At 32.2% G+C, this 16,834-nt stretch overlaps 1 protein-coding gene across 2 annotated transcripts in view; it reads right to left on the bottom strand.

Moving 5' to 3' along the window:
- Nucleotides 1–13,594, bottom strand: part of pico (ras-associated and pleckstrin homology domains-containing protein pico) — a 79,325-nt gene extending 65,731 nt beyond the window's left edge. For both annotated transcript variants that reach the window (XM_085206389.1, XM_085206390.1), the window contains exon 1: nt 13,307–13,594. The gene's annotated coding sequence lies outside the window, so the exon portion shown is untranslated. The remainder of the gene's footprint in view (nt 1–13,306) is intronic.
- Between the last annotated feature and the right edge of the window lie 3,240 nt (nt 13,595–16,834).

The following is a 16,834-nucleotide window of genomic DNA, read 5'->3' as shown; positions in this document are numbered from 1 at the left end:
ATAGTCTCCTTCGTGTGTTCTCCATACAACGTGACATTGGCGAAGTGATTAGAGCTGAACTGGCACGCTCGAAACGCCATAAATTAAGAACAGAACAGTAAATAACCACGTAGTTCAAGCGGGCGAAACCGCGGGCGGGCCGCTAGTATATAATATAAAAGTCTATTTAAGTTAATCAATTCACTAGGAATTAGAATATGTATGAAAGTAAAATGCCGAAATATGTTTAATTTCAATAACTATGATTATTACTTTATTCCTCTACATTAAATTTATAGATAAATGGTAGGTTTCCTATATCGCGAAACTAAAGATTTTTGTAATATATTCCTTTTGTTAACTCTAGACATAAAATAATAGACTCTACGCTACTCTAGACATAAGACTCTACTCTAGACATAAGACAATAAAGCTGTAGCTTTTGTTTAAATAAAATAATAAATTATACAATATTTTTATTTAATAGTTAATTTCGATTAGATAAAATCATCACGTGATGTTTATTTCCGTCAATCATTCAAGATCTAATTATTATTTATTTTAATAAGGCCAAACATCCACCATCCCTGTTAATACGTCAATAGACTTAATGAGAGTTGCGTATTATAATTAGATAGTGGTTATAGTTGAGACAGAATAAATGAGTATAATGTAGAATTTAAAAATCACTTTCACGCTCTATCCCGTACACAACAGAGCGTGGAGACATTCCGTTCTCCATTTTCCAAAGAATTCTGGAGGCATTGCGGACTATATAAATAAATATTTATTTAAATGTATATTATATTTATTATTATATTACATTTTCTCGAGTGGGATAAAACCTACAAACATTTACTGTCACATACTTGTGCTCCAGCGCCACGACTGGCCTCAAACTGACCCTAGTTATTTCAAATGAAGAACAAATAAAAAAATATTCAAATTTCGAAGTGGTCGTTTTAATTACTTTGTAAAATTAATTGCTTTACCATAGACAAGTGTTACGCATGGAGAAACACAACTTTGGTATTAATTAGTAAAATTATTCTGCAAATTCAATACATTATTAAAATGGAACTGTTTTCCAACAAACAATGTTTATTTTTGTTTTATTACAGTTTGTTTCACGTCGAAGCGAAATCAATAAATAGGTTTGAAGAAGGCCAGTTGTGGCGCAGGGTACAAGGTTTGACTATAAATGAGACAGATTGTGAGTTCGATTACCGCCCCAGAAAATGAAATAATTAAATATTTCTTTTTTAACTCTGTTGTCGAGGTAAAACGCGGTGTTGAGTTCCGTGATTCAACACGCAATGCCACCACCATTCGGCGACAAAAAAATAAAAAAAAAGTTTGTAGAAAACAGTAGTAAAGTCGCTATCCTAGCATTTTCCACGGGTCACTCGCCCTTTGTCACTTTTCCAGTCAACTATGTGTTCACATTCCTATCTCAGTCTCGGTCTGCATTTTCCGATTCATTAGCGAGAGTGCTTGTTTTCCTACTTAACTAGTTCATTGGACTCTTATAGTATTACAGTTCGCGTTTTTGCAAAGCACACCAAAGACACTTGGTTTATATTTCCAAGCTCGTTCAAAATTCAACAGATTTTATAGCAATTTCTTGTATAATGTTTATTTAAGTTATATTTGGGATTTAATAATATATATCTTTATAATATGTGTAATATTATATTAGGTATCGATAACGTAAAACAATTTCCAATAATAGTTTAATCTACCCAATATATTAATGGTCGTTGTTGGGAATTAATAATCGATTACCACAATAACGCATTAAGATGAGACGATAGTCTTCGAACAATAGCAGTGTTCTACGTTTACAGGGGTGGTATATTGAATATTGTTTACGAAAATTTCATAATTCTTTCCTATTTCCATATAATAAATTCCTTTTGTATCCGAATGTTACATAAGTCAATTTATTTTTCTGCTTTACGCTTTATGCCACATACATGAGTGAACAACAAAGGAAACATAATGTTAAGACACTTCTATTTTCCGCTGAACTTTTCAAGGCGTTGCGAGTTGTGTGGCGGAACTAAACGCCTCTACGCCTCACTAAAACTGTACGTCAAAACCAGAGCGCAAAAATGAAAATATTTCATTTCTCTGAGTGGAAATCGAACCGACAACACACATAGTCACGCTGTTTCCCCTCGCGCCACGACTGGCTTCATTAATTTATCTTACGCAATCAATTGTCCTATTACTCTAGAAACGGTGTTATATCACCCATCACAACTTACAACAATTGAACAGCTGCGCTACTTACGACCGATGCAGTACTACCCGACACCCGTGCGTGTTTATATAAGGAAATAAATTAAAATAGATTTTTTATATATTGGCAATTAATTTGACTAGTAGGCATTTGGCCTACTCGTCCACTTTTTTAATATTGTTATTGTTTTTAATATTGTTGTTAGACTTATGTAATTTGATAACAAGTAATACTTATACAGCAAAAAAGTGGTAAAATATCAGAAATTTGATGATTTATAGGAAAATATTATTACTTATCAGCTTATATAAGTTGATAGGTTTATTTCATACAAAACTAGTGCATACATCTACAATCTTAAGTTGTCGAGTCCGACTAGCACTTGACCGGTATTTTTTCTGATATATCTTCCTCAAATCAATCTACAAAAGTTGAATGAAGCTACACATTAGTCGAGTACTTTTGCCTAATATTCGAAGGAACTTCCTAACTAGATATTGAGTATACCGCATCAGGCCGATATATACTATTCGATGCATTCATATTTATTAAAATAATGTAGATATTTATTTTTAAATTATTTCAAAAACTTCGATTTGAAATGACAAAGCTAGGGATTGACCTCCGTTGACCATTGAAAACACAGTATCAAAGATACTGGAGGAAGGACACGTAAAAAGCATGATGAAAGTGGACTAGGTGAAAGAGTACGCAGAGACCGTAAAGTTTCACGTAAAGACACTCTGCTCTCCCTGGCTACCCCACTAGGGATAGCGTGAGGCTAAGTAAATATGTACTTATTATTTTAAATAATTGCCAATCCACACAATTGGCACACCATAACGTTTGCGATTGTGACCAGTCACTTATATTTCTTACTATCACACATTCTATTTATCAAGATTACACTTTGATTGGCACTACTCACAGTAGTGACGCAATTCTATGCTATACGTATAAACACAAACAGCTTATTGTCGACGGCACAGTCACATTCAAAGACCTTTCTCATTGAAATTAGTTCAAGTGATTGGTATAAAACGCTATATCAACAACCAGTACAATGACGCAGTACACTTGTTTATTATATGAACTATTTATTATACATACTTATTTATAATTTTACGATATAATTTATTTACTACTTTTAAGCAGATTACGCAGGGTAGATAGAGGGAACCTAGTGTTAGGACTCCGTTCCCACTTTCATTGTATGTCGAGTGGTGGATCTCAACGCCGCTGTTTGCCTTTTTACCAGAACGAAAAAATGAAAATATTAATAAATAATTAATTACTGCGTTTAGGAATCGAACTCACAACCGTCGCGTTGACAGCGCACACACACGCTTGTGCCCGTGCGACATGATGGCCTCGTTTACTACTTTTTCTAGTTAATTTTTACTTGAATGGTGTCAAATAGCTGCTACGTTATTAAGGCGAAGCGTGACGATAAGAACAACAGACATAACATAATACATTATATATTTATACTAGTGGACTCGAACGCGGCTACGCCCTCTTGAACTATACGAATATATATTAAATATATTTATGAAATTATTTTCAATTTTCAATAGAGAGATGCGTTAAGCAAGCTCATTTTGGGTGACGTTTTCTAACAACAATATTATTTGCAAATCGTTGCTTAGCAACGGTCGCTTAGCGACGGTTGTTTATTAACCATGTTAATCATGGTGGAATAAATTTCATGTCAAATTAATAAGTATTTTAATATATTGGTATATATCGATAATATTAAAAATATGAGAAAAAAAGTATCCTATGTTCATCCCGAGACCCTCAACTATCTCTATATAAGTATTTTATCACAATTAAATTAGCGGTTTGGCCCTGATTGCGTAAAAGACAGACAGACAGACAGAGTTACTTTCGAATTTATAATATAGGTATGGAGGTATGGATATAACCTATGTAGTATTGCAAAGTCCCTTGTTCCACTAATTCTTATTTATATATTTAGTTCAAGGTAATATTTTATGATCTCTTTTAAGGTTTTGCAATAAATATAATTATTCAATTACATTTTATTGCGGTTACCTTTAAAATTATGCATCTACTATATTTTAAGGTAATATTATGAATATGATGAAGAATAAAAAATAATGAATAATGAATATGTTTTTACCAGCACGCAATGAAACCTCAGTTTTAACTACTCTATAAAAGCCTAATACAATTAAAACAAAAAATGATAAAGTTTTTTTTTCAAACGAAATAAATAATAAAATTAATTATCTTTGTAAAATAAAACGCACATATAAATCTATCCGCAGGGACACCGCCGCACACGCCTCATTCTGAAATCGTGTCTTAGGTATTGGCGATAAAGTTCAAAGTTGTTAATTTAATATAAGATTATTTTTTTTACGTATATGTTTGAAATATTTTACCCTATATACTGTTTCCATAAAAGGAGCGCTGACGCTTCCATCCTGTATATCTATACTAATATAATAAAGCGGAAGAGTTTGTTTGTTTGTTTGTTTGTTTGTTTGTTTGTTTGTTTGTTTGTTTGTTTGTTTGTTTGTTTGTTTGTTTGTTTGTTTGTTTGTTTGTTTGTTTGAACGCTAAGATCTCTGGATCTACTGGTCCGAATTTCATTGTTTTTGTTTTGTATGAAAGCTGCATTCTTGAGAAGTGCTATAGGCTATATAACATTACATTACACATATATACTAATATATTTTAAAGTACATTCTAATTTGACATGCAATTTATTCTGCCCTGTTAATAACAACCGTCGTTGCTACGCGACCGCTACCGCGACGTTTTGATATTCATCCTTATGAAAATAAATATAATAGTCACTTTTAGCATTTTATCTAGATTGAAATTATAGTTTACTGTATAACATACTAATAAATAATTAAGGAGATGTCACTGATTCCAAACGACCTAGCCACCTAGCGGGCGGCACAGTATGACCGACGCGAACGGGCAGATGACGTTGACGGTTTTATAAATTTTCATACATTTTCGAACTTTATTTGTTGTTTATAATTAGTTTAAAATACAATTTGATTCTCTTCTTATTTTATTTGATATTGCCCGCTAAAATTATCCTACTTAATAGAGAGAAATGTTTAGTTATTTCGTAGAGTCGATATCTATGTACGCACGTACGAAAAACTTTAGGTACTTTTTCTAATATTAAGAATACCTATCCTTTAGTTACTTTTAATCCTTTTGTTAGTTCATTTCAATAACTTAGATATTTTTTTCTAATAATGTGTATCTACTTATTATTCTTTTTGATTATTTGAGCTTATATTTTCTTACTAATTCCATTGAGAATTGAAAATAATTTCATGAATATATTTAATAAATATTCTTATAGTTGAAGCAGGCGTAGCCGCGTCCGGGTCCACTAGTATTAGTATATTTATAAATTATAAGGTAGTAAATGGTAATATTGATTTTCAATTGAAATACAAAGTAAGAAAATAAATCAAACATCGATTGTGGTGTCAAATAACAAGCTACGGGGAATTAAGTTCCTATTGGCTATTTTAATCCTGGACGTCCGGTGGCAATTCAAATATAATCGGATTATCCGAGTTTAGCTGAGTTCACAGTTGCAACACCAAGCCACTGCATTTTATCGATAACTCGATAAATGATAGCCCGCCGGTCTATGCTATGTCAATATAAACAAAATCATAGATTTTTTGTGATTCTTGTATAAGAATATTCAGTTTAGTGTCAGTTTCACGCTGCATCCCGCACACAGCAGGGTAGGTAGAGGGAACCTAGTGTTAAGAGATTCCGTTCCCCACTTTCTGCTCTGTATCTTGAGTGGCAGAACTCAATAATAATGTTGTGGATTGTATTGAAAAATGAACAACTCTCTTAGACAACATGACTAAGAATATAACGTGACCCTTCGTGACGCATGTAGGAGGGTAGGCAGAGGTGGTGAGGGTGGGAGTTAAAACAAAAGAATTTTCGAAAAATTGCCTGTCGACTTGGGCGGCGGAATTAAACGCCGCACTTTTGCTGTATTTGGTAATAAGAAGCGAAGAAAAGAAAATATTAACAAATCAAATATAATTTTCTCGTGAGAATCGAATCCACAACCGTTGCGTTTACAGTCACATGCTTGTGCCTCTGTGCCACGACGGTTTCAATAGGAATAATTTATTCTTCTTATCCAACCATACTTTAAAATGTCATAAAAATGTTGTTTTATATGTACGAAATATGTTGGTATAAGAAGTCACTAACTAAACCACATTTGTAAAACATAAATAAATAAATAAGCTAGATATAACATAAATATTATACGATTATATTAATTATATTCTTGTCATATAGAATGGCATATATATATATATATATATATATATATATATATATATATATATATATATATATATATATATATATATATATATATATATATATATATATATAAACCTACCTACGCTATCGACAAGTTATCTTCTGTCTGTAATTTATATCAGCTGTCAGTATACACCTTGGCGCCAGCCATTGCCATTAACATTACAACGTCAGTTTTAACATAAAATATCAAAATTGCAGAATTAATAGCAGGAATAAATGGAAATTTTCCTTACCACTTGTGTGTGATCTCAGCGCTTAAACAAGCAAACAAACAGTTTCGCTTAATTATATTAGTAACGATATATCTATATCAGTATCATACAGTTAAAGCGCCCGGTGCAAAATACTTTTACAGCGCCCCCCATTCGAACACAATATAATTTCATATGTATGTTTAAATAGTTTTGCGGACTATTTGGCGCCCCCTTATGAGCGGCGCCCGTGGCATGATGCCCCCCTTGTCCCCCCACTACGCCACTGTGATAATGACTTATTAAAAGGTCAGCCGATCATTTGATGCGCTAGCGCCGGAAACAGTGCATTAAACGCGTTAGAGTCAAGCGTGATCGATCACCGCCAGTTCATCGACGCCCGACTTCCGTTATCAGGCGACAAACACAAATCGATACGACCATTATATTTATTTTAATGGTCCTTTATCGATTGCAACAGTCTGGTAGTGATACCTTATTACAATTTTTCCTTCTCCCTTAGGCTCGTATGTATAAACCCAGACTGATCTCAGACTTAAGAACTTAAGTCTGAGATCGATTTTGAGACGCCGTTTTCATTCATATATAATTTATGTATATATCGATAATATTAAAAATATGAGAAAAAAAGTATCCTATGTTCATCCCGAGACCCTCAACTATCTCTATATAAGTATTTTATCACAATTAAATTAGCGGTTTGGCCCTGATTGCGTAAAAGACAGACAAACAGACAGAGTTACTTTCAAATTTATTATATAGGTATGGATTTAAAAGTATTATGGTACCTAAAATTTACAACCTCAAATTTACAGTACCTACAGACATTATAGAATAGAATACTGAAGTTTTGACGTGAATCTTATAAAAGTACTTTTAAAATCTAATTCAGTTAAATTATTTTGTTATGGTTATGGTTATATTTCAAACTAATAATATTTCTATATAATATTGTAAAAGAGATCAAAAACTCGATGGAAAGTCTCTACATATCGCTCTTTGATTGACATTTGCGCCCACCTTGGTGAAAAAACAAAAACTAATAAAACGAACTACAGCACGTGAAATCCTATATGAAGCAGCTTCAGCTACGCTTTTCCCGAATAGTAGACGCGCTGCCTGTATTCAAATTGTTTAAAAAATGGACAGCTATTAGAACTAAAATACACAACAAAATCAACATGGGAAATAGATAAAATAAACACTACTTTTAATCGAAATAATTGACTTTGATTTTGGAGCTTCAACATTTTTGTTTAAATACAAAATGATATCTGTATCTAAGTAAATGTTTTTTGATTATATTTAAAACTTTTGATTTCGACTTAATATGACAGTATATTATTTGGTAGGCTTAAAAATAATATTTGATCTTCCACTTAAATTTATAAAAATGATAATTGATACGTTTATAAGTAAGCTAGCGGCCCGCCCGCGGCTTCGCCTGCGTGAACTACGTTATTATTAATTTCTGTCTCCATGAGTACCTACGTCCTATAAGTGACGTCCATGCAAAATTTGATACTCCCAGAATTTGTAGTAACGAAGTTTCTTACAAACTTTTAACCCCAAAAACAACCCCGTAGAAGTCGAATATTGCAAATTCCCGTCTTCCTATAAGTAACTCCTATGCAAAATTTGAGATTCCTAGCACATGTAGTTACTGAGATTTCGTGATGAGTGAGTGACCTTTCGATTTTATGTATATAGATATCTATTTGGAATTGATAACTTTATATCAATTCCAAGAACGAATAATTTTCGACATACATCCACACAAATAATGTTATAAGTACAAGAATTAATACTCGAATACAAAGCTTTTCATTGTATTCGTTTTAGAGATAATTCATGATTCGCATTTTATCTTTTTTCTTGATATACCTATCTATATACAAATATAATAAAAATATTAATATCCTATATTTTAATATCAACGGGTCTCTCAGATTGGAGATCTTTTAACTTTATATGTCTTTCTTTCAGCTTTACTATTTATAACTTGTATTGTAACATAATAACAACTGTCGAAACAAACTATTATAGCAATATATCGCTGAACGTTCATTCACCTCTGATTGAGAGTAGAATGGGGAGACATCTAAGGCAGAGAATGGCGCTTCTTTCCGACATCATTCGAAAGTATTCCAAGAACTAAATATATATGTGTCTCTATATAACATATATTGTACTACCACACTACCTATGTTATAATATTTCTAATGAGTTCTTATACTCAAAGGATGTGAACTATAAAGCTTCTCGAGCGTTTGATGTTGCAATTCAGAAAGTCGACATCACATATAATATTTTGATAGTAAAACCACCATTTACTTCACTTTAGGTTTATTAAACGACATTTTATACTTAATTGCAATTAAAATAATAATCCAAACAAGCAACAAGGCCTTCCTAGTTACCATATTTTGTATAATATAACATATATATGGTATTATTTGGTTGTGACTAAATTTCGACTACTCTTAATAGAAACATGACTTTCTAGCAATTGTTTTAAGAGTTAATATTGTTTGTTAGAACTTATAATCTGAATAGAGGGAGGGTGGCCCTCCTTCGTGACTCATCCGTACCAGCTGGCGTGCTTAGGGCGTCTGCATACCTAGACACTGCCAAATGATATATTTTAAGGGGAATTACACACGCGATATACTTTCGCATCACTGAGTAATCGAAGCAGGGTACTTTTTTTGAACACTTTAAAATTATTATATCATCACTATTTCAATTTAAATGCATTGTGCTTGGTTGAAACTTATATTAAACTATTAACAGATAATAAATATTTAATTGACGATGCATCATTCATATTTTTTAGATATTTTTTATACTATGTTACATATATACATAAATATTTCCTAATTTTGAGTTGAAATATTTAAAAAACGAAATATACGCATATCCAATATAAATAATATTTTTCAAAACTAAAATATTTTCATAAATAAAGTACAGAAACAAAAAGGGACAAACCCTAACTGAAATGAGCACGACAAGGCAGCCCTTTTGTGAATCTTTGTCGCGTAAAATGCCTGCTTTACAGCAGTAGCGAGTGCTCTACGGCGGCTAAAATAAAGACTAGAGGACATTAATCTTAAAATCAAATAAAAAGCTATATGATCTTTTCCACTTTTAGTACTAGAGAAAATAAAAAGAGAAAAGAAATTTGTTGTAGAGCCCCCATTATCGTCTATTGTTCATTGTGTATGTTCATACGAAACCCCCAAAAGACCATTTAAATGAGGGAAATACCCACGTTCAGTCGGGGGTTGCTTTTGTGAAAACTCACCAACAAAGTTGTGTTTCCATTTGGATAAATTTGCATAAGCGGTGTTTGACGGATACTTTGTGAAAAGAGTTATGTAACATTTAATTAAATATATATTATTTTATATACTTACATACGTAAACGCAATTTTTTTTGTATTTATAGAGAAATACCAATTTGCAAATGAAGTTTATGTTTTTTTGTTAAATCTTGTTAAATAAATTTTGTTGTTAAAAAACTAAATATCAATTAGTCGCGATATTAAAAATCTAGTAAAGTAAAAAAAAGTTTATCACAAACTAAAATTGTTGAACCGCAACTCTAATTTTTAAATAACAACATCCATAATTAAAAACGAAGAACACAGTGACATGTCACTATCATATCAGTGTGGCGTATAAATAAAGTTAATATTTAAATATTCCTATTTGTCCAAAATTCATCACCAAGAAATGTTGCATTTTGTCTATATTAATTAGGATATTTTATTTAAATATTTATAGTACAAACCTCAGTAACACTTAAAAATTAAAATATTTTTTGTCAACAGTAAATGAAAAATATTTTGTTACAAAATCGTCTTAGACTCAGTTTTCTGTAGGTAAGTATAGTTGAGATTACATTTTAAAACGTAAATAGAGAATTATACCTTTCAAATGGAGAAAAGCAGGCAAAAATAATAAACATTGTACTTCATTTAGCAACAAGACGTGATGAATAATGGTTAATGTATAGGATTGCTAGCGGGAGTACCTACAGGAATTCACGCAGCTAAACTCACTAATAGAAAATTGGATTAAATTCTAGCTAACAACCGAAAATATAGATTTTTTCTTAGCTAAATATAATTTTTATATTTTCCATTTTTTATTTGCCAGCTTGATATATTGTATCTACGTAGATTGTATTGTTTTTCTGCTTATATGTATAAATGATTGCAAATACTTTATAATATTAATTTATATCATAATCTACGCCTTCAGTAAATAAACTTTACTGAAGGAAGAGAGAAGAATAGAGAGAGAATTAGATTATACTTCACTTATTTGTTATTATTATACAAAAGTTTCCTAAGTAAACTCTTTTAGAGATTTGATTATTTCGATGATTGATAAACTATAATAAGGAAGTATACAGGAAAATTATAACTAACAAGTCAAATATTAAATGAGCAAGTAAACTATTAATTAATAACTAATTGTTCACAGTTAGGTTTGAAATACATACAAACTAACTTGAAGTATTCATTTCTCTAAAATCATTGGCAAAGCAAAAATCTATTTGCTTCGCTTACTTACTAAGGCATTGAGGCACTTAGGTCCTAGGTAAGTACTTACTTAACATTATTTTTTTTGTATGTCTGACTGACTGACTACGTGTTGCGTTGCAGTAGAAGTATTTAGACTGTAATAAATGTTACCCGTATATCATAGAATAAATTAGCGTCATAAAAAAATACAAACAAAATTTTATTATATAAACTATTAACTTTTTTTGTCTCTTGATATTTCAAAATAATAATTATTTTCATTAATTATTTAAATCTATTATTGTATTTGAAACAAGATATAATGACTAGAAATAATAGTGGTTGCGGTACAAATAGACATAGTTATTACGACGAGACTAACCTTAATAGGTCGAGGTAGAGATATAAATTTTTTAAGGACTTCAAATCACACATTCTCCTGGCTTGTACTGATCTAATATAAGTTAAAAGTTTTTTGATGTAGTTATTCCATGTTTCTATCCATCCATGTTCTTCTTATTCTATAGTTGAGTTTTAATTAGATATAAAAAAATGTCTTTACTGTCTTTACTTCTGTACTTTCACATAATAAATAAAAGCTCTGTGTTTTATTTACAGAACGTTCTCTTATTTTCATAATTAAAAAAACCGTGATAATAAAAAATATTTTTGTATCAAAATTAAAAGGTTACAATGATTTTTAACAGTCGTCCAACTATTGAAGCTGTGAGTGACAAATTTACAATATCATAATGTAAATTTCCTGTTACTGATAATAATATTTGTATGACAACCAATTCTACGTTTTATCAATGCTACTAAATTCCATTAATAAATTTGATAAATTACAAAGAGACATACAAATAGTTTAATTTAAGACATTTTGAGTTCTACCACTCAACACGCAATGCTTCCAGAATTCAGCAGAAAGTGAGGAAAGAAATGTCTTAACAGTACGTGCGTGAAACTGATTTATTTTATTTAAGACATTTGTTTTATAGCAAAATCTAAAAAAAGACGATTTGAGAATGAATATGTCTAAATATTCATTAGGTACTTATTATGGTCAAATCACACTTAAGGAAAAACGAAACAAAAATTTTACTAAGAAATAAGTAGATAATCAGGTACATGCTAACATTGATAATGCACTTATATATTGTGAAACAATATTTATTTACGTTTATATTTCCATCTCTTCGCTCTGATGTTGAAGCAAAGCACGGCGTTGAGTTCTGCCACTCAACACGCAATGCCTCCAGAGTTCGACAGAAAGTGGGGAACGGAGTGTATTAACACTAGATTCCCTCTATCCTATTGTGTGCGAGATACAGCGTGACGTTGATTTGATTTTTGATTAAGTATATTATAAAACAAAATTGCTTGGCTAGTGTTAATTAACTTATTTTTCTGCTTAATACCTAATATGTTGATTATGTTTTACTTCAAAATTTAATGCTGGATTCATTATTGTTTTGTTTCATATAGCCTCAATATATGAGACACTTATTTTACTCCTCATGCAACTGACTCTATGCGATCTAAGTTTCCCGATTATAGTAGAGGCTCCAGACAAATAATAATATGTATTATATAACTAAACGAAATGAATTTAACTTATTATTGTAAAACATATTAATTATCCACTATATTACATTTAAATATATGAATAAGTGCTTAACAGACCCAGCCGTACGTTGACAAATTGTTGAGAAACGTTCCTGGAGTATAAGCACTCGAGCCGACTACGGGCAGACAAATAGGGTCTACTTTTAATTCAATATAAACGTGAACATTAAACACTTGTAACGCGAAGTGTATATGTGGTGGTACTTATTTATTTTATTTATTCATATCTTTTATATATAAAACATAAAGAATTATATATAAAATGTGAAACTTTTGTATTTTTATAAGCTATAAACTAACTACACTTAATACTATCATAAACAGTTTAATTAAACACTTACAAGCTGTGCCGGCAAATCCTAGATAACGGGTTTGGAGGATCCGAGAATAGTCTCTCCACTTGCTAGTAATGAAAACAGACCCGACAGTTTTTGTTCACAAAACGAATCGATGGTTAAAAAATACGCCGATATACATTTCGTAAGGCACAAGGCATGACGCACTGGGACGAGTGTCGCCAGCCTCAACTGCGGTCGGTGCGGGAGTCACTGTACTGTACTTGGTGCTCTACCTCTAGGTAGCTACACTTGTGTAGGAGGAAGCGTGTGTCCTGTGATTTCTGCGCACGAAGCGATCGCCCAGCGACATCTCTATGAGTTTTAATTTTTAATGGACTAAAGGAGTTTGTGGCGCCATCTTGTGGGCACCAACATATGGTTAATATTGGATGGTATCTAAATGAATTTGTTCTTTCTAATATAACTTATTTAAGTAAAATATATTAAAACAGTGTAAGATTTTTCTTTTCGTCAAATGAAATATGTAAGCGTGTTAAACTTGATTGCAGTGCCACCTATCGTAGAAATTAATATATAAAGGACTCCCGGCTCGAAACTTACTTCGTGTGGTCACATAAGGTAGATGGCGCTATGTATATTTATTATTGACAAAATTGTCGTAATGTTGGGACCTAATGCGGGAACCAAGGAACGTTTAACGTTTATTAAAATTAAATCAGTACAAACATTTAAATTATTAAAATATTTTTATAAAACAAGAGTGAGAGGTAAGACAGACAGTGGGAGACCTTGGTTGACTTTCGAGAACAAAGTATCAATGATACTGGAAGATCACGAAAAGAGCATGAGAAGCTCAGGGAGCCAAGCACGAAAATGTTGATGACAGTGGACATCTAGAGTGGATGAGGTGAAAGAGGTATGGAGAGTAGCTTTGGCCAGTGGCGAACTAAGGCTAAAACGGGCCCCAGGCAACATTATAATTCCGGGCCCTTATATACACACACATACTTTGCGTTTGGTACATCGGTTATAAAATAATACACATTTACATTTTTTGTTAAATAATAACAAGAATTTATTACAAAATAAAAAACCTCAAAACCTAATTTTCAGGCCCCAAAACCTACGGGCTCTATGTCGCCAGGCACTGCTTAGGTATAGTGACGCCCTTAGGCGTAAAGCTAAAAAAACAATAAGGTATTTAATTTAAGGAATTTTATTTATTTTGATTCTGTCCATTTGCAATGATCAAAACTACAAGTGAATTACGTTATTATATTATATTTAAGTACAGAACATTTCTAGCAGTAGCTTAAACTATTAGGATGAAAGTCGTGAACTTTAATTATAATAGAGCTATAATGGAGTTATAAATAAGATGTTAAGTTAATTTTTATTATATTTTATATTCTTTCAATGAAACTTTACTATATGAAACATGTCTATAATATATCTAAGGTAAATCGACCCATCTTGAACGTGCATTAAATTTATATTATAGCCCAAGATCCCAGAGCTGCCAGACCTACGTCATTTTAGCAAAGCTGAAATTTTGATGACTTGATGCATTTTGATTAGTCTTATATGTAATTAAGACAGCGTGCTAACTTCAAAGTGGGGTCCTTTTAGAGGTAGCGCAAAATAACGGTATATCTCTTTCTGGGAAGATGATTAAGTCATCGGATTGGTCTAGGTGCTCATGAGGGGTCATGAAGTAGTCCGTATATAATATATTTAAAATTAAAGCTGGCTAGTTTAACGGTATTTGCCCCAATTATGAACAACCTTGAGGACGTCTGGCAGAAGTAAAGGTTAACATAAAGGGCCTGGCTAACGTAAAGGGCCTTTTTACTTCAATGTAGCTAGACGTATACCTTAAGTTGCTGATGTCTCCGAAACGTCCCCACTTTCAATTTGGAGAGTACTAGCGACCCTCTTGCGGCTTCGCCCGCTTTAACTACTGGATTATTCATGTAATGTATGCAAAGCACTTAAGATAATGTGAAAATTAATTAAACCCTAATGCAACCCGCATTTTTGTAGTTTCAATAAGGATTTTCCAATTGTTTTACACAGCAAGGATTTTTAGTAGGTACCGTAATTTTAAATCTGTGCTACTAATCTTTTCAAGTACTTATTAAAATATATTTAAATGACTATTTTTAGATAGTTAAATGACTATTTTTAAACGGAAGAAATTATAAACAAAAACCTACCTACTAATAACTACTACAAAAAATGTGAAACCAAATATATCGCGCTTAAATAATACATTCAACTCCAATTATCCAATACGTGCAAACGCATCTAACTAAATCTTCGTTGCTATAGAGGCAACCGGCCGGTTTGCCGGTTTTTTTTTTCGAGCTTGTGGTTAATGCTGAAGAGGGTATTCTGTCCCAGATGAAAAGCAAGCACGACGTGGCTGCCTGTGAGGAAAATTACAACCGGGAACCGAACCCGGACCGCCCGCGTGGCAGGCGAGCATTCTACCACTGAACCACAGATGCGTGTAAGGCAAGCGGACACGGCGGACGCATGGCGAGTGGCGAGCCGTTTCGCAGCAAGGATTTTTTTGATATTGTAACAACTTCTATAGTACTTATTAAAATGAAAAACAGTAAAAGACAGTTTTGGTCTACATTAAATGGCCAACGTAACTGATGTACTTATTTATATGCTGAGAGTAAGGGATAAGTGAAACTTGAGTAACATACAGCTGATGTGTCAACGGCGGGATGTGTCAACAATTAAATGCGTTTTTCTGTAAAACTATTCGCAATTTCGAAATATTGTAAAAAGTAAATTTTATCTTCGTTTAACGTAGAAAATTAATAAAGTATTTTAAAGGATAAGGATTAATACCATTATGGAAAAATATCCCTCACAATAAAAAAATATATTGAAATTATTATTTTTACACACAAAAATGATCACTACGCGTTATTCTTAAAAGATACGAATATGCTCTCGCGGACTTTTTTGTAGATCTTATTAAGAGGAACAATACTCCAGTACATTATTCTCATGTAGTACTTAACATTAAAGCAGCGCATGCGCGAAAGTGTCTCAACGGGTAGGACTTTAGACACATTTATCGTATTTATGTTAATTTACATAAGAATGTACAAATAATAAACTATATATAAACCTTCCCTGAGAAATACTCGACTTAATGGTGAAAACCGCATAAAAATCCGTTGGGTGGTTTAGAAGAAGAAGAGTTAGAAAGTTCAGACAGACACGAAAAGCGACTTTGTTTTATAAGATATAGGATAGGATGCATATAGTCTTAACTATATATTAGACAATTAATCCTCAAAATTTCAGCTTTGCTAAAATGACGTAGGGCTGGGGGCCCTGGGATCTCGGTCTATTAGTGACGTAGCTACCGATCGTTAAATCAGGCCTCAAATTTAAATCAGAGTAGCCTTCACCGAGGTAAAAATCGACGGAAAAGATATTTGTAACGAGCGAATACTTTTCGTCGTTTAGTATATAGCTAACAAATGTTATGTTTATATTTTTATTCGATATTAAAAAATGTTAGTAGAGTTGAAGAAAGTCGAA

The sequence above is a fragment of the Heliconius melpomene genome, chromosome 21, assembly GCF_056956725.1.
Source record: "Heliconius melpomene rosina isolate 202511_hmr_F chromosome 21, ASM5695672v1, whole genome shotgun sequence".
NCBI lineage: Eukaryota > Metazoa > Arthropoda > Insecta > Lepidoptera > Nymphalidae > Heliconius > Heliconius melpomene.
The sequence above is the reverse complement of the archived record's forward strand: the minus strand, read 5'-3'. Positions and strand labels throughout refer to the sequence as shown.